General features: G+C 40.5%; 1 pseudogene; it reads right to left on the bottom strand.

Annotated features, from left to right (window-relative positions):
• Window positions 1-23,039, bottom strand: part of LOC127674650 (protein CDV3 homolog) — a 59,480-nt pseudogene that overhangs the window by 35,705 nt on the left and 736 nt on the right.

Below are 23,039 nucleotides of genomic sequence, written 5' to 3'. Positions count from 1 at the left end.
TCTAAGTTAGTTTTTGTCTTTGAGACTGAGGTGTGTTTCCTGTATTCAGCAAAATGTAGGGTCCAGTTTACATATCCAGTCTATTATTCTGTGTGTTTTTATTGGGGCATTGAGTCCATTGATGTTAAGAGATATTAAGGAATAGTCATTATTACTTCCTGTCATTTTTGATGTTGTTTTTATACATTTGATTGGTTATCTACTTTTGTGTTTGATGAAAGAAGGTTACTATTTTGCTTTTTCCACGGTGACGTTTCCCTCCTTGTATTGGTGTTTTCCTCCTATTATCTTTTGTAGGGCTGGGTTTTTGAAAAGATATAGGGTAAACTTGGTTTTGTCATGAAATTTCTTGGTTTCTCCATCTATGATGATTGAGAGTTTTGCTGGGTATAGTAGTTTTGGCTGGCATTTGTGTTCTCTTAAGGGTCTGCAACAGATCTGCCCAGGATCTTCTTCTAGCTTTCATAGTCTCTGGTGAGAAGTCTGGTGTGATTCTGATAGGTCTTCCTTTATATGTTACTTGGCCTTTTGCTCTTACTGCCCTTAATATTCTTTCTTTGTTTAGTACATTTGGGGTTTTGATTATTACGTGACAGGATGTATTTCTGTTCTGGTCCAGTCTGTTTGGAGTTCTGTGGGCTTCTTGTATATTCATGGGCATCTCTCTCTTTAGGTTAGGGAAGTTTTCTTCCATAATTTTATTGAAGATATTTGCTGACCCTTTAAGTTGTAAATCCTCACTTTGCCTATAATCCTTAGATTTGGCCTTCTCATTATGTCCTGGATTTCCTGGATGTTTTAGGTTACAAGCTGTTTGCATTTTTCATTTTCTTTGACTATTGAGTTCATGGTTTCTATTATATCTTCAGTATGTGAGATTCTTTCTTCTATCTCTTGTATTCTGTAGTTGATATTTGCATCTATGGCCCCTGATTTCTTCCCAAGGTTTTCTGTCTCCAAAGTTGTCTCCCTTTGAGATTTCTTTGTTGTTTCTACTTCTGATTTTAGATCCTGGATGGTTTTGCTTAGCTCCTTCACTTGCTTGTTTGTGTTTTCCTGTAATTCTTTAAGAGATTTTTGTGTTTTCTCTTTCATGACCTCAGCCTCTTGACCAAAGTTCTCCTGTATTTCTTTAGGTAATTTTTGCATTTCCTCCTTATTGGCTTTTGTATTCTCCTGAATTTCTTTCAATGATTTTTGTGTTTCCCTTGTAAGGGCTTCTAACTTTTGATCCATTTCCTTCTGAATTTCTTTAAGAGATTTATTTATGTCCTTTATGTGTTCATGTAACAGCATCATGACCAGTGGTTTTAAATCCAGATCTTGTTTTTCTTGTGTGTTGGTGTATCCAGGACATGCTGTTAATGGAGAACTGGGTTCAGGTGCTGTCATATTGCCTTGACTTCTGTTAGTATCATTCCTACATTTGCCTTTTGCCATCTAGTTCTCAATGGTGATAGTTGGTCTTGTTGTCAATGCCAGATTCACCAGTGCAAGCTTCCTAGAAGGCCTCTGGTTGTATAGCTGGTTTCATACTGCTTGGAGATGGGGCGCTGTGGTGGAGGCTGTTCCCAATCCAGAGATGGAGACCGGAAGGGTCCCAGCAGAGGCCTCCAGACTGGATCCTCCTCTCTGCAGGGCCGGACTCACCATTGCAAGCTGCCTCCTGCCAGCCAGCCTCTGGGTGCTCAGCTGGCCTCCTACACTGCCTGGAGATGGGACACTGTGGCCGAGGCTGTTCCTGATCCAGAGGCAGAGCTTCCCCTGACATTTTGATCTTAGCCATTGTGACTGGTGTGAGGTGAAATCTCAGGGTTGTTTTGATTTGGATTTCCCTGATGACTAAGGATTTTGAAGATTTCTTTAGGTGCTTCTCAGCCATTCCATAATCCTCAGGTGAAAATTCTTTGTTTAGCTCTGTACCCCATTTTTAAGGGGGATATTTGGCTCTCTGGAGTCTACCTTCTTGAGTTCTTTGTATATCTTGGATATAATCCCTCTTTCTGATGTAGCGTTGCTAAAGATCTTTTCCCAATTTGTTGGTTGCCCATTTGTCGTTTTGACAATGTCCTTTGCCTTTCAGAAACGTTGTAGTTTTATGAAGTCCCATTTGTCAATTCTTGATCTTAGAGCATAAGCTATTGGTGTTCTGTAGTTGCCCGCAACCACAGGTGAACTGGAGACCTGGAAGAGAATTCTGGGGATAAATGGGGAGGCCCTTCTCCACGAGCCTGACTTACAGCTCTTTCTAGTGGAGGTTGGCGTGACTCAAGATCATTGTTCTCTCTAGTATTTGATACCCTTTTTAGCTCCTGTAATTCATTAGTCAATTTCTGTAACTTAATCTCAAACTCCAATTTTTGTAACTGAATATCTCTCTGGATCTCGTCTCCTGCCACCAAAGTCATTGGGCACGGTAGGGGCCCATTCTTCTCCATGAGATTCAGCTATTATCTTTTTGGGATGAGCTACCTTTTCTATAATTAGCTCATCAGCACTATCTCCACGTTTTTGTAATTTAGATGTGAGAGGATCCCTTTGTGAGGAAGTCCTCTCCATCAGGCTTTCTTCTTGAGATTCCTCAAGTTCTTCCTGCATAATATTTAATTCCTCCAGGGCTTCTTCATCTATAACATCCTTTATAAGTGTCCAGAGGTAGAGGGTAATACTATCTGCCCTGGCTGCCTTTAGCTAATTACCAATTCTTTCCCAGGATCTCTCATTTAACGTTTGTTTTTCTTGGAACAATGGGCAGCAAGAATCTATCTGATCTTAGAAATCTTCTAACCTTTCTTCTTCAAACCCTATCCCTTTTGCCTGAAGCAGCTCCTGATTGCTGCGGACACATCTCTGCCGAGAACTTTCCTGTCCCATCTTCCACTATCTATCCCAAGCAGATACCGTGCCAACACTATTCTGCTTGCTTAGCTGTATCCTTCCACACCCACAAAAATAGTTTCAAAGGATAAAATCTTACACTAGTGCTAGCATTTTACTCCTATGGTTTTTTACAGTGCAGGATACCATCTTCTTTCCGTTTTTCTGCAAAGCTTCGCCAGATAGGGTCATCTCAGGAAATTCTCCTGTATCAGGTCCGTCCGTGTGCAAGGCGCCAGTCTGTAGTTGCCCGCAACCACTGGTGAACTGGAAACCTGGAAGAGAATTCTGGGGATAAATGGGGAGGTGATCGAAAGAGAAATGAGTCAGGACAACATTAGCCGATCAAGACTGAACTGAACTTTACTGATATTTAGTCAATATATAGCCTTTAAAGTAAAACCCTGCCCCCCCCCCCACTTCAAGGAGACATCTGAGAACTCGTTGGCTCCTCTTCTCAGCGGGTTGCCTGCTGGGATTAAAGGACTTCATGTCTCACAGGTCCCAGCATGTTTCCTGGTGAGACTGCCTTGGGGACGTCTTGATTTCCAGGTGAAAGCAGCTGTATTGTTCTCAGAAGAACAAAGGCCAGGGATAACACAAGCAGAAGGCTGGGGGCTGGTGGCCAAGAATGTTGCAGGCTGATGGAATGGGCTGAAGAGTCCAGCTCAATGCTGTGGGGGAAGGGACAACTGTGTTCTGCTGAGGAAATTTTCCCCTGTGCCCATGTCCTCAAGGGTCTTCCCTACTTTCTTTTCTATTAACTTCAGTGTGTCTGGTTTTATGTGAAGGTTCTTGATCCACTGGGACTTGAGCTTAGTACAAGGAGATAAGAACAGGTCAATTTGCATTCTTTTGCATGCTGACTTCCAGTTAAACCAGCACCATTTGTTGAAGAGGATATCTTTTTTCCACTGGATGGTTGTATCTCCTTTATCAAAGATCAAGTGACCATAATTCTGTGGGTTCATTTCTGGATCTTCAATTCTATTACATTGATCTACTTGCCTGTCGCTGTACCAATACCATGCAATTTTAACCACAATTTCTCTGTAGGACTGCTTGAGATCAGGGATACTGATTCCTCCAGAAGTTCTTGTACTGTTGAGAATAGTTTTAGCTCTCTTGGGTTTTTTGTTATTCCAGATGAATTTGAGAATTGCTCTTTCTAACTGTATGAAGAATTGAGTTGGGATTTTGATGGGGATTGCATTGAATCTGTACATTGCTTTTTGCAAGATGGCCATTTTTACTATATTAATCCTGCCAATCCAAGAGCAAGGAAGAGTTTTCCATCTTCTGAGGTCTTCTTCGATTTCTTTCTTCAAAAGACTTGAAGATCCTGTCATACAGATCTTTCACTTGTTTGGTTAGATTCACACCAAGATACGTTATATTGTTTGTGGCTATTGTGAACTGTGTCATTTCCCTAATTTCTTTCTTAGCTTGTTTATCCTTTGAGTATAGGAAGGCTACTGATTTGCTTGAGTTAATTTTATAACCATCCACCTTGCTGAAGCTGTTTATCAGCTGTAGCAGTTCTCTGGTGGAGTTATTTTTGGGTAGCTTATGTATACTATCATATCATTTGCAAATAGTGATAGTTTGACTTCTTCCTTTCCAATTTGTATCCCTTTGACCTCCTTGTATTGTCTAATTGCTCTAGCTAGAACATCCAGTACTATATTTAATATATATGGAGAGAGAGGGCAGCCTTGTGTAGTCCCTGATTTTAGTGGGATTGCTCCAAGTTTCTCTCCATTTAGTTTGATGTTGGCCACTGGTTTGCTGTATATTGCTTTTATTATGTTTAGGTATGGGCCTTGAATTCCTGTTCTTTCCAAGATCTTTAACATGAAAGGATGCTAAATTTTGTCAAATGCTTTTTCAACATCTCATGAAATGACCATGTGGTATTTATTGTTTATGTTTGCATATTTATTGGATTAAATTGATGGATTTCCATATATTGAAGCATCCCTGCACCCATGGGATAAAACCTACTTGATCATGGTGAATGATCGGTTTTATGTGTTCTTGGATTTGGTTGGCAAGAATTTTATTGAGTATTTTTCATCGATATTCATAAGGGACATTGGTCTAAGGTTCTCCTTTTTTGTTGGTTTTGGTATCAGCGAAATTGTGGTTTCATAGAACGAGTTAGGTAATATTCCTTCTGTTTCTATTTTGTAGTAGTTTGAAGAGTATTGGCATTAGGTCTCCTTTGAATGTCTGATAGAATTCTTCACGAAAGCCATCTGGTCCTGTGATTTTTTTGGTTGGGAGACTGCCAATGACCACTTCTATTTCATTAGGGGTTATGGGTCCAATTAGATGGCCTATCTGATCCTGATTAAATTTTGGTAATTGGTATCTGTCTAGGAAATTGTCCATTTCATCCACATTTTCCCATTTTGTTGAGTATAGGCCTTTGTAGTAGCATATGATACTTTTTTGGATTTCCTCAGTTTCTGTTGTTATATCACCCTTTTCATTTCTGACTTTGTTAATTTGGGTACTGTCTCTGTGCCCTCTAGTTAGTCTGGATAAAGGTTTATCTATCTTGTTGATTTTATCAAAGAACCAGTTCCTAATTTTGTTGATTCTTTGTATAGTTCTTTTTGTTCCAACTTGGTTGATTACAGCCCTGAGATTCATGTTTTCCTGCCTTCTACTCCTCCTGGGTGTATTAGCTTCTTTTTGTTCTAAAGCTTTCAGGTGTTCTGTTAAACTGCTAGTATATGCTCTCTCCAGCCTCATTTTGTAGGCACTCAGAACTATGAGTTTTCCTCTTAGCACTGCTTTTATTCTTTTCCATAAATTTGGGTATGTTGTACCTTCATTTTCATTAAATTCTTAAAAGTCTTTGATTTCTTTCCTTATTTCTTCCTTGACCAAGGTATCATTAAGTAGAGAATTGTTCAGCTTTCATGTGTATGTGACATTTTTGTACTTTTTGTTGCTTTTGAAGATGACCCTTATTCCATAGTGATCTGATAGGAGGCATGGAAATAGTTCTATCATCTTATATCTGTTGAGGTCTGTTTTATGGTCAATTTTGGAGAAGGTACCATAAGGAACTGAGAAGAATGTATATCCTTTTGATTTTAGGATGAAATGTTCTATAGATATCTATTAAGTCCATTGGTCCAAAACTTCTGTTAGTTTCACTGTAACTGTTTAGTTTGTGTTTCCCTGCTCTGTCCATTGAGGAGAGTGGGGTATTTAAGTCCCCCACATTTATTGTGTGGGGTGCAATAAATGCTTTAAGTTTAGTATGGTTTTCTTTGCGAATGCAGGTGCCCTTGTATTGGAGGCATAGATATTCAAAATTGAGCGTTCTTCCTGGTAGATTTTTCCTTTGATGAATATAAAGTGGCCTTCTGTATCTTTTTTGATGACTTTTGGTTGAAAGTCTGTTTTATCTGATCTTAGAATGGCTACTCCGGCTTGTTTCCTGGGACCATTTGCTTGCTGAACTGTTTTCCCGCCTTTTATTCTTAGGTAGTGTTTGTCTTTGACACTGAGGTGAGTTTACTGTATGCAGCAAAATGTTGGGTCTTGTTTACGAATCCAGTCTGTTAGTCTAGGTCTTTTTATTGGGGAATTGAGTCCATTGATGTTAAGAGATATTAAGGAGTAGTGATAGTTGCTTCCTGCTGTTTTTGATGTAATTTTTATGTTTGTGTGGTTATCTTATTTTGGGTTTGTTGAAAGGAGATTACTTTCTTGCTTTTTCTTGTGTGTAGTTTCCCTCCCTTTGTTGGTGTTTTCCATTTATTATCCTTTGAAGGGCTGGATTTGTGGAAAGATACTGTGCAAATTTGTTTTTGTCATGAAAGACCTTGGTTTCTCCATTTATGGTAATTGAGAGATTTGCTGGATATAGCAGTTTGAGTTGGCATTTATGTTCCCTTAGGGTCTGCATGACATCTGCCCATGCTCTTCTGACTTTCATAATCTCTGTTGAGATATCCGGTGTAATTCTGATAGGTCTACCTTTATATGTTACTTGACATTTTCCCCTTACTGTTTTTAATATTCTTTCTTTGTTTAGTACATTTGGTGTTTTAATTATTATATGACGGGATGCATTTCTTTTCTGGTGGAATCTATTTGGAGTTCTGTAGGCTTCTTGTATGTTCATGGGCATCTCTTTCTTTAGGTTAGGGAAGTTTTCTTCTATAATTTTGTTGAAGACCTTTACTAGCCCTTTTAGTTGGAGATCTTCACTCTCTTCTATGCCTATTATCCTTAGGTTTGGTCCTCTCATTTTGTCCTGGATTTCTAGGATATTTTGTGTCAGGAGATTTTTGCCTTTTTCATTTTCTTTAACTATTGTATCAATGCTTTCTATGGTATCTTCTGCATCTGAGATTTTCTCTTCCATCTCTTGTATTATTTTATTGATGCTTGGATACATGACTCCTGACTTCTTTCCTAAGTTTTCTATGTCCAAGTTGTCTCCCTTTGTGATTTTGTTATTGTTTCTACCTCCTTCTTTAGCTCTTGGATGGTTTTGTTTAATTCCTTCACCTGTTTTGTTGTGTTTTTCCTTGGATCTTCAAGGGATTCTCGCTGTTTACTTGTGTTCTCTTATATTTCTTTAAGGGAGTTATTTATGTCATTCTCGAAGCCCTCCATGATACCCTCCATCAACATCATGACTTGTGATTTTAAATCCAAATCTTGCTTTCCTGGTGTGTTGGGGTATCCAGGACTTGCTGTTGTAGGAAAATTGGGTTTGGATGGTGCCATATTGCCTTGATTTCTGTTAGCAACTTTCCCATATTTGCCTTTTGCCATCAGGTTATCTCTGGTATTAATTGGGCCTGCTATCACTGGCTGGAACTTGCCCCTCCTGTTAGTGTGCCTGTAGACCTATCTCAGCAACATTGGGTGAGCTGCTTTCTCCTGGCACAAATTGCTGTATTGCTGCAGAGTTCCTGGGTGCAGGTAGAGTCCTAGTGAGCTGTGTCCCAAATGATCCTCTACTCTGGTGAAACCTGCCTACCAATCTGTTGCAGTCATAGAAGCAAAGGTGACAGCCAAGACCCACTCTCTTGTAGTTGTATTTGGGTATGTACCTCTGTGGCCCCTATCAGCTATGGATACAGGCTGTGCTGGATCTTTCCTCCTCACTGGCTGCTGGGTGTATAGCTGGCTTCCTGTCCTACTTGGAGATAGCACACTGTCGCTAAGGCTTTTCCTGATCCAGAGGAGGAGACCTGAAGGCTCTTGCCAGAGTTTTCCAGAATGGATCCTCCTCTGTGCAGGGCTGGACTCACAGGTGCAGGCTGCCTCTTCTTAGCTGGCTGCTGGGTGTATAGCTGTCTTCCTGCACTGCTTGGAGATGGCATGCTGTGGCCGAGGCTGTTCCCCCTTTAGTTTATTTTAAAAGTGATGTTAAGCCTCACTTTTTTTTTCTGTTCAGACACATGCACTTTATTAGTTGTGTTGGTGATTGGCAGGAAGCAAATTCAAGTGTGTGTGGAGAGTGGTGAAAGTCCACCTTAACTAAAAGAGACTTTGCTTCCTCCCCAATCCCTCCATCCCTCATCTCCAGAACTTGCCTCCTCAGATCTTCCCACTGGACTCTCCAGGATTTACAGACTTGTGCTCTACCAGCCTTGCAAGGAATTGCTCCTTTATTTCCTCTAAAGGCTCAATCCCATCACATAACTATTCATGGGGAGGCCACTATGTGCCCTACTCTAGTGATTTGCTAGAACTAATTGATACCATCTCATCATATTCAGCCTGTATTTGGGACTACCTCATATGCTTGTTCCTGTCAAGTATGGGCTTCAGAAATCTCTGTAAATATCAAAATCCCAGGTGCTCAAGTCCCATCTTTAACATCACACTATTTGCATGTTACCTGCATGTATCCTCGCACATACCTTACATCACATCTAGATATATAACATATAATAAAATGTGCATTCTATATAAATTGTTGTATTGTATTATATAGAGAATGAAAGAGAAAAGTCTGCAAATGTTCAATATAGATGTGTTTTTCTTACACATATTTCCTGTGAGTAATTGGGAAAATGTGTGAAACTCAGATAATGGGGGCCACTGTGCCTTTCAAACCGTATTTTCCAATGTGCATATCATTGGAATTTGGGTAAGCTAAGGAAAATCCATACCCATGAACCCTGGTAGTCCCACTGAAGGTAATGTACCCAAGCCTGACATTGTTGGGGAGTACAATATCTAACCAACTACCTTATAAGTGTTATTCAGAATATTTGTGAAGAAATCAAGAAATTAGACTCTGCTCCAATCTTTCTCTCTGTATTTCTTCCCATGTGTATTTTGACACCCATTTCTAAGAAGGAATGAGGTATTCACACTTTGGACTTCCTTCTTCTTGAGCTTCATGTTGTCTGGGAATTGTATCTGGGGTATTCCAAGCTTCTGGGCTAATATCCACTCATCATTTTGTGCAGACTGTGTGTGTGCTTTTGTGATTGGGTTACCTCACTCAAGATGATATTTTCCAGGTTCATCCATTTGCCTAAGAATTTCATGAATTCATTGTTTTTAATAGCTGAGTAGTATTCCATTGTGTAAATGTACAACAATTTCTATATTCATTACTCTTTTGAGGGACATCTGGGTTCTTTCAAACTTCTGGCTATTATAAATAAGGCTGCTATGAACATAGTGGCGCATGTGTCCTTAATACATTTTGGAGCATCTTATGGGTACATGTCCAAGATGGTTATAGCTGAATCCTCAGATAGAGACTGCCTCACCTGGGGATCAACCACATGTATGGTTACCAAACCCAGACATTATTGTGGATGGCAACAAGTGCTTGCTGACAGAGATATAGCTGTCTCCTGAGAGGCTCTGCCAGTGCCTGACAAATGCAAAAGTAGGTGCTCACAGCCATCCATTGGACTGAGTACAGGGTCCCCAATGGAGGAGCTATTGAAAGGACCCAAGGAGCTGAAGGGGTTTGCTTCCCATAGGAGGAACAACAATATGAACCAATGAGTAACCCTAGAGCTCCCAGGGACTAAACCACCAAAGAGTACACATGGAAGGACTCATAGCTCCAACTATGAAGGCTTGTGGCCCCAGTGAAGAAGCTTGCCAGGTCAGGAAAGTAGGAGTGGGTTTGTTGGTGAGCAGAGGTAGGGAGGATGGGAAAAGGGGTATTCAGAGGGGCAACAAGGAAAGGGGATAACATATGACATGTAAATAAAGAAAATATTTATTTTTTTTTAAAAAAGTAAAATTCCAAAGAACCAAATAACTTTATTTAAAATGGGTTAGAAAGATAAGCAGAGAATTTTCAGCTGAGGAAACTCAGGGCAAGAACCCAGAGATTCCACTTCACACCAACCAGATGGATAAGATAAAAAACTCAGGTGACAGCAGATACTAGCAAGGATGTGAAGAAAGGGGAATACTCCTCTACTGCTGGTGAGATTGCACTCTGGAAATCAGTGTGAAGGTTCTTCAAAAAATTGGACATAGTATTACCTGAGAACTAAGCTATACAACCCCTGGGTATATTCCCAGAAGATGATCCAACCTGTAATAATGACACATGCTCCACTATGTTTATAGCAGCCATATTTATAATAGCTCAAACCTGGAAAGAATCCAGATGTCCCTCAACAGAGAAATGGACACAGAAATTGTGGCATGTTTACACATTGGAAGAGGAGATGGAGATGAAATTGAATAGAGGTGTGTAGCAATGGGGTATGGGGAACTGGGCTAGCAAGAAGAAAGGCCCATGACAAGAAAGCTAGAGCCTCTCAGGTCCCCATGGGGATGGCATTATCTGAAATACCCCCACTAAGGGGAGGGAGAACCTGTCAAGACCATATCCAGAGGATAGGCATTGTTGAGGGATGGGGCCACCATCTCCAAAATTTTAACTCAGAATTGCTAGCATCTAAAGGTAAACAGGGAGAGAGTGGAGCAGAGACTGAAGGAAAGGCCATCCATAGACTGTCCCGCATTGGGATCCATCCCATATGCAGACACCAAACCCAGACACTATTGATGATGCCCAGAAGTGCTTGCTAAGAGAAGCTTGTCTTCCCAGATGCTCTGCCAGATCCTGACCAATACAGGTTTGGATTCTTGCAGCCATCCATCAGACAAAGCACAGGGACCTCAATGGAGGATTTAGGCGAAGGACTAAAAGAGCTGAAGGAGCCTTATCTGGCATCAATGTGAGGGGAGGCCGTTGGTCCTGTGAGGCTTGATGCCCCAGTGTAGGGGAATGCTAGGGCAATAAGGCAGGAATGTGCAGGTGTGGGGGAGCACCCTCATAGAAGCAGGGTAAGAGGGGAGGGAATAGTGGAGTTGGGAGATGGAATAGGGATTTTGCAGAGGGAAAACCAGCAAAGGGGATGACATTTTATATACAAATGAATAAAATATCCAATTAAAAAACACAAACTGACACAAGAATGACTCTGTCTCCATTTTGGGTCCAGGTTTAATCATTTTAATTCCAGTCTGATTGTCATCATGTTGGTTTACTTCCTTCTGTGTCCATGTCTTAGCAACACACTTTGATTGTAGAACAGTGCAGCTCTCTCTCTCTCTCTCTCTCTCTCTCTCTCTCTCTCTCTCTCTCTCTCTCTCTCCTCTCCCTCTCTCTCTTGCCTCTCCCTCTCTCACTCCTTTTCCCTCTCCCTCACTTTCCCTCTTCCTCTCCCTCTCCCTTCCCCCCTCTCTTGACAAGACTGAAAAAGAAAGTTATCACCACATCAGCACAAAGAGCAGGATTCAGAAAGGGTTTCAGTTATCCTAGATTTAAGTGGGAGCAATTCCAACTGGACTTACATTTCTATTACTATTACTATGGTTAATATTATTATATTTTTTTCTTTTTTATTTTCCATATTCTTTGTTTACATTCCAAAGATTTTCCCTTTCCCAGTTTCCCCCCTCCCCTTCTGTCCCATAAGCCTTCTTCTCTCCACCCATTCTCCAAAAACCAGACACTCTGAAACTACACTTATAGAAAAGAAACTGGGGAAAACCCTTGAGGACATGGACACAGGGGAAAAGTTCCTGAACAGAACACCAATAGCTTATGCTCTAAGATCAAGAACTGACATATGGGACCTCATAAAATTACAAAGTTTCTGTAAGGCAAAGGGCACTGTTAAAAGAACAAAATGGCAACCAACAAATTGGGAAAAGATCTTCACTAACCCTATATCCGATAGAGGGGTTAATATTATTTTGGTGAGACAGGGTCTTATGTGTCTCAGGGTGGGCTTCAAACTCACTATGGAGCTGAATGTGACCTTGAACAGTCATACATATATACATATACATATACATATACATATACATATACATATACATATACATATACATATACATATACATATACATATACATATACATATACATATACAATTTATTTACTATTCGGGCTTTACCTCCCCTCTCAGTACCCTCTCCTACAGTTCCTCATCATATTCCTCTTCCTCTCCACTCCCCATCTCGAAGAAGATGCTCCCCCCCACACAATAGGCCTCTAGCATGCCTGGGCCTGAAGTCTCTTGAAGATTAGACACATCTTCTCCCAATAAGGCCAGACCAGGAAGTCCTCTGCTATATGTGTTGGGGTACTCCAAGCAGCTCTTGTATGGTGCCTGGTTGGTGGCTCAGTGTCTGGGAGCTCCTAGGTATCTGGGTTAGCTGAGACTGCTTTGTCTTCCTATGGGGTTGGGTGGGAAAAAAAGCAAAGGAAAATGGGGACAACAGTGGCTGGTCCCGCATATGAGAGAACTCTGGCACACAGCAGAGTCCATGAAGGGGAATAAGGGATCACCTGCAGGACCGCGTGTGGTGCTGTGATGAGTGCTGGGAGACCAATTATCTGTGGAGCAGGAGGCAGCCCGAGTAGTGGATAGGGACTGGGGCATGGCCACACATAACTGATGGCCACAGGATTATGGAGTTGAGTCTCTGGAGTGACCTTGCCCAACCAACCTGGAGACTGTTTCACACCAAGGTCCCACAGGGTTCACTCCCTTCAGCTTTCCTCATCCTTCCTCTAATTCCACCACAGCAGTCCCGAACTTCAGTCTAATTGTTAGGTGTAAGTATCTGCATCTGACTCTATCAGTTCTTTGTTGTACCTCTAGGAGGGCAATCATGCTAGTGTCCTGTCTGAAAGCAAACCATAGCATCATTAATAGTGTCAGGCCATGGCGACTCACCTTGAGATAAATCCCAAGTTGGGCCTGTCACTGGACTGCCTTTCCCTTCATCTCTTCTCCATTTAATCTTTGCAGTTCTTTTACACAGGAACAATCCTGGGTCAGAAATTTTAACTGTGGGTTGGTAAGCCTATCCCTCTACCTGAAACCCTGTCTATCTACTGGATATAGATGCTTTTTGAGTTCCCTCTCCCCACTGTTGGGCATTTCACTGGGTCCTAAAAGTCTCATCTCCCAGGTCCCTGGTACGTTCTAGAGTGTCCTCCCACCTCCCACCCCACAAATCTACATATTTCCATTCATTCTGCTAACCCTCTGGGTTTCTTTCCTGTGCCACCTCCCAGATCCTGTTCACCTTTCTTCTCAGTCTCCCCACCCCAATCCAGGTTCTTTTCCCCTGCTTCCCATGATTATTTTCTTCATCCTTTTAAGTGGGAGTGAAATATCCTCACATGGGATTTTTTTTTCTTAAACTTTGTAACTTCTGTAGGTTGTATTCTAGGTATTCTGTACTTTTTGGCTTATATCCACTTATTAGTGAGGACATACTATGCATGACATTTTGGGTCTGAGTTAGCACACTCAAGATGATATTTTCCATTTCCATCCATTTGCCTGAAAAACTCAAGATGTTCTCATTCTTAATAACTGAGTAGTATTCCATTGTGTAATGAACCATACTTTTTGGTATCCATTATTCTGTTGAGGGACATCTAGGTGGTTTCCAGCTTCTGTCTATTACAAGTAAGCCTCTATGAACATAGTGGAGCACATGTCTCTCTGGGATGGTGGAGCATATTTTGGATATATGCTCAAAAGTGGTATAGATGGGTCTTCAGGTAGAACTATTTACAATTTTCTGAAGAATGTCCAGATTGATTCATAGAGTGGTTGTATCAGCATGCAACCCAAACAGCAATGGAGGAGGGTTCATCTGTCTCCACATCCTAACCAGCATCTGCTGTTACCTGAGTTCTTGATCTTGGCCATACTGATTGGTGTGAGGTAGAATCTCAGGGGTGTTTTGATTTGCATTTACTTATAACTAAGGACTTTGAACATCTCTTTCAGTGTGGCTTTGGCTCTATTCAGAAACACATCAAAAGCATCATCCATGATGATCAAGTAGGCTTCATCCCAAGGATGTGGGGATGGTTCAATATATGAAAATCAATCAATAATCCACCATATCAACAAAATGAAAGAAAAGAATCACATGATCATCTCATAATATGCTGAAAAGGCCTTTGACAATATCCACTACTACTGTATGTTAAAAGTCATAGAGAGATCAGGGTACAAGGCATACCTAAGCATAATTAATGCAATATATGATAAGCCAATGGTCAACATGAAAATAAATAGAGAAACTAAAATCAGTTCTACTATATCAGGGACAAGAAAGGCTCCCCACTCTCTCATATGTGTTTAATATAGTATATGAAGTTCTAGCCAGAACAACAAGACAACTGAAGGAGTTTACAAGGATACAAAATGGAAAAGAAGTCAATGTATCTATCACTATTTGCACGTGATATTATAGTAAACATAGGCAAGCTAATAAACACCCCTGGCAAAGCAGCTGAATATTAACTTAGTCCAAAGTAATCAATAGCCCTCCTTTTGATAAATGATAAGTGGGACAATAAAGAAATTAGGAAAATAGCACACATTACAATAGACATGAACAATATAAAATGTCTTTGTGCAACTCTAACAAAGCAAGTGAAAGAACTATATGAGAAGAACTTTAACTCTCTGAAGAAATAAACTAAGGAACATATAAGGAGATGGAAAATTCTCCCATGCTCATGGATCAATAAGAGTAACATTGTAAATGACCATCTGACCAAAAGCAATTTACAGATTCAATGCAATCCCCATCAAAATTCTAACATAATTCTTTACCGACTCTGCAAGCACAATTCTAAGCTTCGTATAGATAAACAGAAAACCCAGGATAGCTAAAATAATCCTGAACAATAAGAGTATTTCCAGATGAATCACCATCACTAACCTCAAGCTATACTAAGGAGCAATAATACTAAAAACTGCATGGTATTGCTATAGGAACAAACTGATGGATCAATTAAATTGAATGGAGGACCCTGAAATGGCCCCACAAACTTGAGTTTTTGACAAAGAAGGCAAAACTATACAAGGAAAAAGAGGCATCTTCAACAAGTAGTGCTGGTCTAACTGAATGTCTGCATGCAGAAGAATGCAAATAGATCTGCATCTATCATCCTACACAAAACAAGTCCAATTGGACCGAAGACCTCAATATAAAACCAGATACACTAAATATCATAGAAGAGAAAGTAGGAAATAGGTTCAACATATTGGTACAGGAAACAACTTCTTGAACAGAACACCAATGGCTCAGGCTCTAAGAGGTCATCATGCAGAAGAATGCAAATTGATCCAATCTTATCTCCTGTACGAAGCTCAACTCCAAATGGATTAAGGCTCTCCACATAAAACCTGGCACACTGAAACTAATCGAAAAGAAACTGGGGAAGACCCTCGAGGACATGGGCACAGGGGAAAAGTTCCTAAATAGAACACCAATAGCTTACGCTCTAAGATCAAGAATTGACAAATGGGACCTCATAAAACTACAACGTTTCTGTAAGGCAAAGGACACTGTCAAAAGGACAAAACGTCAACCAACAGATTGGGAAAGGATCTTTACCAACCCTAAATCTGACAGAAGGCTAATATCTAATATATACAAAGAACTCAAGAATGTAGAACCCAGAGAAACAAATAACCCCATTAAAAAATGGGGTATAGAGCTAAACAAAAATTTTCACATGAAGAACTTCGGAGAGCTGAGAAACACCTTAAGAAATGTTCAACATCATTAATCATTAGGGAAATGCAAATCAAAACAACCCCGAGATTTCACCTCACACCAGTCAGAATGGCTAAGGTCAAAAACTCAGGAGACAGCAGCTGTTGGTGAGGATGTGGAGAAAGAAGAACACTCCTCCAGTGCTGGTGGGATTGCAAGATGGTTCAACCACTTTGGAAATCAGTCTGGCAGTTCCTCAGAAAACTTGGCATGACACTTCCTGAGGACCCTGTTATACCACTCCTGGGCATATATTCAGAGGAGTCTTCAGCATACAATAAGGACACATGCTCCACTATGTTCTTAGCAGCTCTATTTGTAGTAGCCAGAAGCTGAAAAGAACCCAGGTGTCCTTCAATGGAGGAATGGATACAAAAAAATGTAGTATATTTACACAATGGAGTACTATTCAGCCATTAGAAACAATGAATTCATGAAATTCTTAGACAAATAGATGGAGCTGGAGAACATCATACTAAGTGAGGTAACCCAGTCTCAAAAGATCAATCATGGTATGCACTCACTGATAAGTGGACATTGTCCTAGAAACTTTGAATACCCAAGACATAATCCACATATTAAATGATGTCCAAAAAGAATGGAGGAGTGGCCCCTGGTTCTGAAAAGACTCAGTGCAAGAGTATAGGGGAATTCCAGAACAGGGAAGCGGGAAGGGGTAGATGGAGGAACAGGGGGAGGGAAGAGGGCTTATGGGACTTGCAGAGAGTGGGGACCCAGAAAAGGGGAAATCATTTGAAATGTAAATTAAAAATATATCAATAAAAACATAAATAAACCAAGGAACATATCAGAAGATGGAAAAAATCTCCCATCCTCATGGATCAATAAGACTAACATATTGTAAATGGCCATCTGACCAAAAGCAATTTACAGATTCAATGCAATTTGCATCAAAATTCTAACACAATTCTTTACAGACATTGCAAGCACAATTCTAAGCTTCATATAGATAAACAAAAAACCCAGGATAGCTAAAATAATCTTGAACAATAAAAAAATTTCCAGATGTATCACCATCACTGACCTCAAACTATATTACAGAGTAATAATACTAAAAAATGCATGTTATTGCTATAGGAACAAGCTTGTTCCTTTAATTGAATGGAGGACCCTGAAATGACACCACAAACCTATGGAAACTTGGTTTTTGACAAAGAAAGCAAAACTATACAAGGAAAAAGAGGCATCTTCAACAAGTAGTGCAGGTCTAACTGCATGTCTGCATGCAGAAGAATGCAAATAGATCTGTAACTATCATCCTACACAAATCAAGTCCAATTGGACTGAAGTCCTCAACATAAAACCAGATACACTAAATATCATAGAAGAGAAAGTAGAAAATAGGTTCAACACATTTGTACAGGAAACAACTTCTTGAACAGAACCCCAATGGCTCCGGCTCTAAGATCAAAAATTGATAAATGGGACTTCATCACACTGGAAAGCTTCTTTAAGTTAACCAATAGGAAAAATTAGCAACCTCCAGTTTGGGGAAAAGGCTTCACTCACCCCACATCTGATAGTGTGCTAATATCCAAAATTTACAAAGAACTCAAGATGTTAACCTCCAAAAAACCAAATAAACCAGTTGAAAAATGGGGTATAGAGAATTCACAGCAGAAGAATCTCAAATGGCCAAGCAGCACTTAAAGAAATGTTTAATGTCCTTTGTCATCAGAGAAACGCAAATCAAAACAACTCTGAGATTATATCATACACCAGTCAGAATTGCTTACATCAAAAATTCAAGTGATAACACATGTTGGAAAGAATGTGCAGTGATGGGAACGTTCTTCCATTGCTGGCAGGATTGCAAATTTGTGTAACAACATTGGAAATCAATTTGGTGGTTTCTCAGAAAATCATGAATAGTTCTACTTCAAGATCCAGCTGTACCCCTCCTGGGTATATACCCAAATGATATTCCGTGTACCAAAAGAACACTTCCCCAAACATGTTCATGGCTTTATTCATCATAGGCAGAAACTGGAAACAACCTAGATTTCCCTCAACTGAAGGATGGAAAACAAAAATGTTACACATCTACACAATGGATTACTATACAGCTGTTAAAAACAAAGACATCCTGATTGTTGCATGCAAATAGATGGAACTAATATCATCCTGACTGAGATAATTTAGACCCAAAAGGGCATGGATGGCATATAGTCACTTATTAAGTCGATATTAGTCTTAATAAGGGGGAAAGGGATAAACTAGCTATACTCCACAGACCCCAGGAAGAAGAAGGCCCAAGCAAGGATGCGTGAACCTACCTCCAGCAGGAAGACAGGTCTTCAAATGAGGGAGAAGGGGCCATCCCTCTGTCATAACTCCGACCAATAATTGTTTCAAACTGAAAGAATTACAGGGATGGAAATGGAGAGGAGATTGAGGAAAAGAAGGTCCAGTGACAGTCTCAATGTGGGTCCAGTGCAAGGGGAAGTACCAAAGCCTGACATTATTATTGAGGCTATTGAGTACTCACAAAAAGGGACCTAGCATGACAGCACTCCAGATGACCCAACAAGTAGCTAACAGTGTCAGATGCAGATATTTGCATACAACAAATGGACAGAAGCAGCTGACCCATGCTGATGAATTAGGGAAGGCTGATTAAAGCTGAGGGCAACCCTGAAGGAGGACCAGCAGTCTAAATTTATCTGGACTCCTGGGATCTCTCAAACACTGTACCAACAAGAACTCAGCATACAACACCTGATATGAGACCCCCAACACACATATAATAGAGGACTGCCATGTCTGTGTTCATTCAGAGAAGATGAAACTAACCCTTAAGAGACTGGAAGTCCCAGAGAGATTAGAGGTCAGGTGAGGTGGGGCTTAGTAACATCCACGTGGAGTCAGGGCATGGGGAGGTGGTATGAGATGTGGAACATTCAGAGGGTGAGCAGGGTATGAAACAGTGAGGAATAAAATATGGAGTGTATAAAAGTAATTGATAATTTTTTTAAAAGTCATGGGATGCAGATGGGCAGAGGTATATGGTGAGAGAAAGACTGATTAAGGGAATAGGTCTGCTCAGAATCATCTGTGGGAAGTGGAAGGATAGATGTCTAAATGGCCATGAGAATGAATGAAAATCTGAAACTTGCAGAGGTGTAGAGTTTGGGGGCGGGGCATCTTGAGGATGTGACTGAGACCTGTGATATGGGAGGCACCCAAGAAGCAATGGGGGTGACCTTAACTGTGACTCACAACATTGGGCTTATAGAAACTGAAGAGGCCTTCTCTTGTAAGTAGGCAGGAACCCCAGTAAACCTATAGTCACAAGAACACATCCACAAACTTTGGACCTAAAATATATCCTGTCTATGAGAAAGGCATGGATAAGTGATAGAGCAGATACTAAGGCAATGGCAAAGTAATAACTGCCTCAACTAGAGACCTATCCCATGGACAAGAACCAATTCCTGACAGCATTAATGATACTATGTAAGGCTTGCAGACAGAGTATGGCATGTTGTTCTCTAGGAGGCTCTAGCCAGAAGCTGACAGACAGATATAGACACCCACAGCCATATATTGAATGGAGCTTAGGGACTCTTATGGTAGAGTTGGGGGAAGAAATGAGGACCTCAAAGGGGATAAGAACTCCAAAGGAAGACCAACCACAATCAACTAACTTAGACCATTGAGGCTCTCAGATACTTAACTACCAACCAAGTAGCATACACAGGCTGAGCCTGCCCCCCCACCCCTGACTCCAGCACATGTGTAGCAGAGTGCAAGTCTGACATCAGTATAGATTCCAGGGTGTTTACTGCAAACTATTATAGTTATATCATCCTTGAGTCAAAGGATAGTAGAAATCATGCACACAAACCTCCTCTCCAATGGAAGGATGGATCATTGACTCAATAGTGAATCTGTTAACAAAAAGTATCAATTAATATGGTCTACATTGGAGCTGTAGGCATGCATCAGAGAAAACACCACAGTTGCTTGTGGCTGTGGGCTCTCAATAATCATCTTGTTTTCTTATGAAAGCAGACAGTATTGATATTATAGCTTCCAGTTGCAAGTAGGATCAAAAAAACTTCTCTCAGGTGGCACTCAGAACACTTAACCTGAAATAGGCAGCAGAATTGTTTATGAACTTCAAGATACACTTTTCTAGCAATTGGGTCACAGACATTACCATGCTGTTGAGAGTAAACACTGACTAGAGATACCAACATGATTACCACAGGATTAAGTGACATCAAGATATTTGACTTTGCAAATGAGATGGATGATATAATCAATATGTTCCAAAGTGAAAGCAGGAATCCCTAATATACTTGTGGCTAGTGGTAGCCATCAGCTGAGACAATCCGAGTTGTTAGTTGCCAGGAGGTATCATTGACATATACACAATTTCAGAGGATATATAAGAGCATAAAGAGAAATGTCTACTCTAGTGACAGGATAGACCTTTGACATCAAATTGGATAGAGCCTGCAGCACACATCACATACCTAACTTGGTGTCAGATGGCAGGAATGTGGATCTCTGACATCAGCATAGATATCGGTTGTAATCAGAGTAACTCATGGTAATGTGATTTCAAGTGGCAGCAGACAACACTGACATCCTGGCTACTCCTGGCATCAAGGATTGTGGACATACAATGGTGTCTTTTCCGACATTATATCAATAACCTCAATATAATGTACCTCAGAATACTTCAAGACATGGCCTCAAACAACAATATTGACCAGAAACTTCCGAATAGACTCTGGTGGCCACATGGCTCCTTGATATTAAAAATCTCTTCAGCAACAACAAATACTATCTGTATCAACATGGGTACTGTTGGCAGCACAGTTGGTGGAGATCAATATAATTTTTGAGGACAGATTGGATTGGTGATATTAGTATGGTTTCCAGTGTCAGCAGAGAATACTGACAACAAGTTTGCCTGCAACAGCATGGGTCTTTGTCTATACCATTGTGTCTATTAGATGTTAAATCACTACATACCCATAGTGAAAGAGGTTAAAGGCATAAATCTCGTCTTGAGTCCCAGGATGGATCGCTAACATAAATATTTTTTCTTGTGGCAGTATACACAATATTATGCATGATACTGTTTATAGTATGGGCTATATGCATGCATCAGGGACAAGACCATAGTTTCCTATGGGAGGCAGAATCTCAAGAGCAATACAGGACAACATCTTGTTTGCTGGGGACAACAGTAAGCACTGACATCAACATTTATGCTTCCACTTGTAGGGGAGATCAATGATATCATTCTGGTCCAAAGTGGGATCATGGATAAGTAATATCCTGTATCCTGTGGCATCATGGATCAGGGATATACCATAATGTTTGTTACCATGGAGTTATCATTGACATCATAGTTTCACTAGAAGCCCAGATAACAGACTGAAACCTCTTATCTAGTTGCAGGTTGAATCCTTGACATCAAAATAGTTACAGCTGGTAGGAATCTGTAAGCTTGGATAATTTATATCAATAGCTATTCTGGTGGCAGTTAGGATCTTATACATGACATGGTCTACAGAGGGGCTACATTCATACATCGGGGACTGTGCCATAGTTTCCTGTGGCTGGTAGGGTCTAAATAGGAATAATGGACACCATCATGATTGCTGCTGTGCCAGAGATATTAGTGATCTGCTATATACCATGGTTTTTGCTTCTAGGAGGTGTCAGAGATACTGATGCAGTTTCAGAGGACAGGTCAAACCATGGAAAGAAACATCTTCTCTAATGGCAGGATCAATCTTCAACATCAAGAAAGGTATATCAGGCAGCACATATTTCATATCATCATGGTCTCAGATGACAGAAAAATGATCACTCGCATCACTATAGATTCTTGTAGCAGGTAGAATCATCACTCAGATTAATGTGGTCCCATGTGTCACTGACATTATGGCTGCTTGTGGCATCGAGGCTCATAGACATACAATAGTGTCTATTGCCACAATGTATCACTGACATAAATATATCATAGAAATGTTAACTCAACATAACCTTAGTAGTACTGATGATGAACTTCACCCTAGACTCTGGAAACCACAGAGTTCCTTGACATTAACAATCTCTTCAGAAGCAACACAGACTATGTGTTTCATTATAGTTGCTAGTGTCAGCATTGATTATAGACATCAACATAGCTTCTGACTGCAGTGGGTACATGTATGAATCACTGACATCTCATATATTCCTGTGCCCTATAGTATCTTAAGAGGAACAATAATCACCATCATGATTACTGATGTCAGCATTGCCATCAACACTGCTTCAGGTTACAAGTCAGGTCACAGACATGAAATTCATCTCCCTTAAGTCAACATGATTCAGGCAGCAATATTGACCACGAACTTCAAGACAGACTCTTCTAGCAGTAGGGATAACAGACATCAGTAAGATATTCAGATGCAGCATTCTCTATAGATATCAACAGAGTTACATGTAGCAATATGAATGACTACCATCACTACATTTGTGTAGGCTGTTGGGATCACTGATATCCTACTGATTCAAAGTGGCAGCACAAATCTCTAATATGTTTGCTATTGACAAGAAGAACACAAGATATAGTAGTGTGTCTGTTGACAAGTGTTTTACTGACATTCAGAGGGAAGAAGTAATTATGGACATAAATTTCTTCTCCAGTGGCAGCAGGGATCAATTACATCAAGTCTCCTCTAGCAGCAGCAAGGATAGTACCCACAACAATGTCTACAAAAAGAAAATACATGCATGTATAAGAGATACCAGCACAGCTTCCAGTGACAGGTAGGCTCTTAGACATCAATCTTATCCCCAGTGCTAGCTCAGAACACTTACCTCAATATATAACCTTGCACATCAGTATGAAGTTTGGAATTCAGCCTGTTGTCATGCAGCAAGCAACACAGATCATCACAGTCAACAGGGTCTTCCTAGGAAAGAGAAACTATAGATACCATTATGTTTCCTTATTTCAGCATACAACACTGATATCAACATGGTGTCAGGCTGCAGGTCATATCAGAGGCTTGAAGCTAGTTTCCAATAGCAGCTCACACCACTTACCTTATTGT

This window comes from Apodemus sylvaticus, chromosome X (assembly GCF_947179515.1).
Source record: "Apodemus sylvaticus chromosome X, mApoSyl1.1, whole genome shotgun sequence".
NCBI lineage: Eukaryota > Metazoa > Chordata > Mammalia > Rodentia > Muridae > Apodemus > Apodemus sylvaticus.
This window is presented reverse-complemented; position numbering and strand designations above follow the sequence as displayed.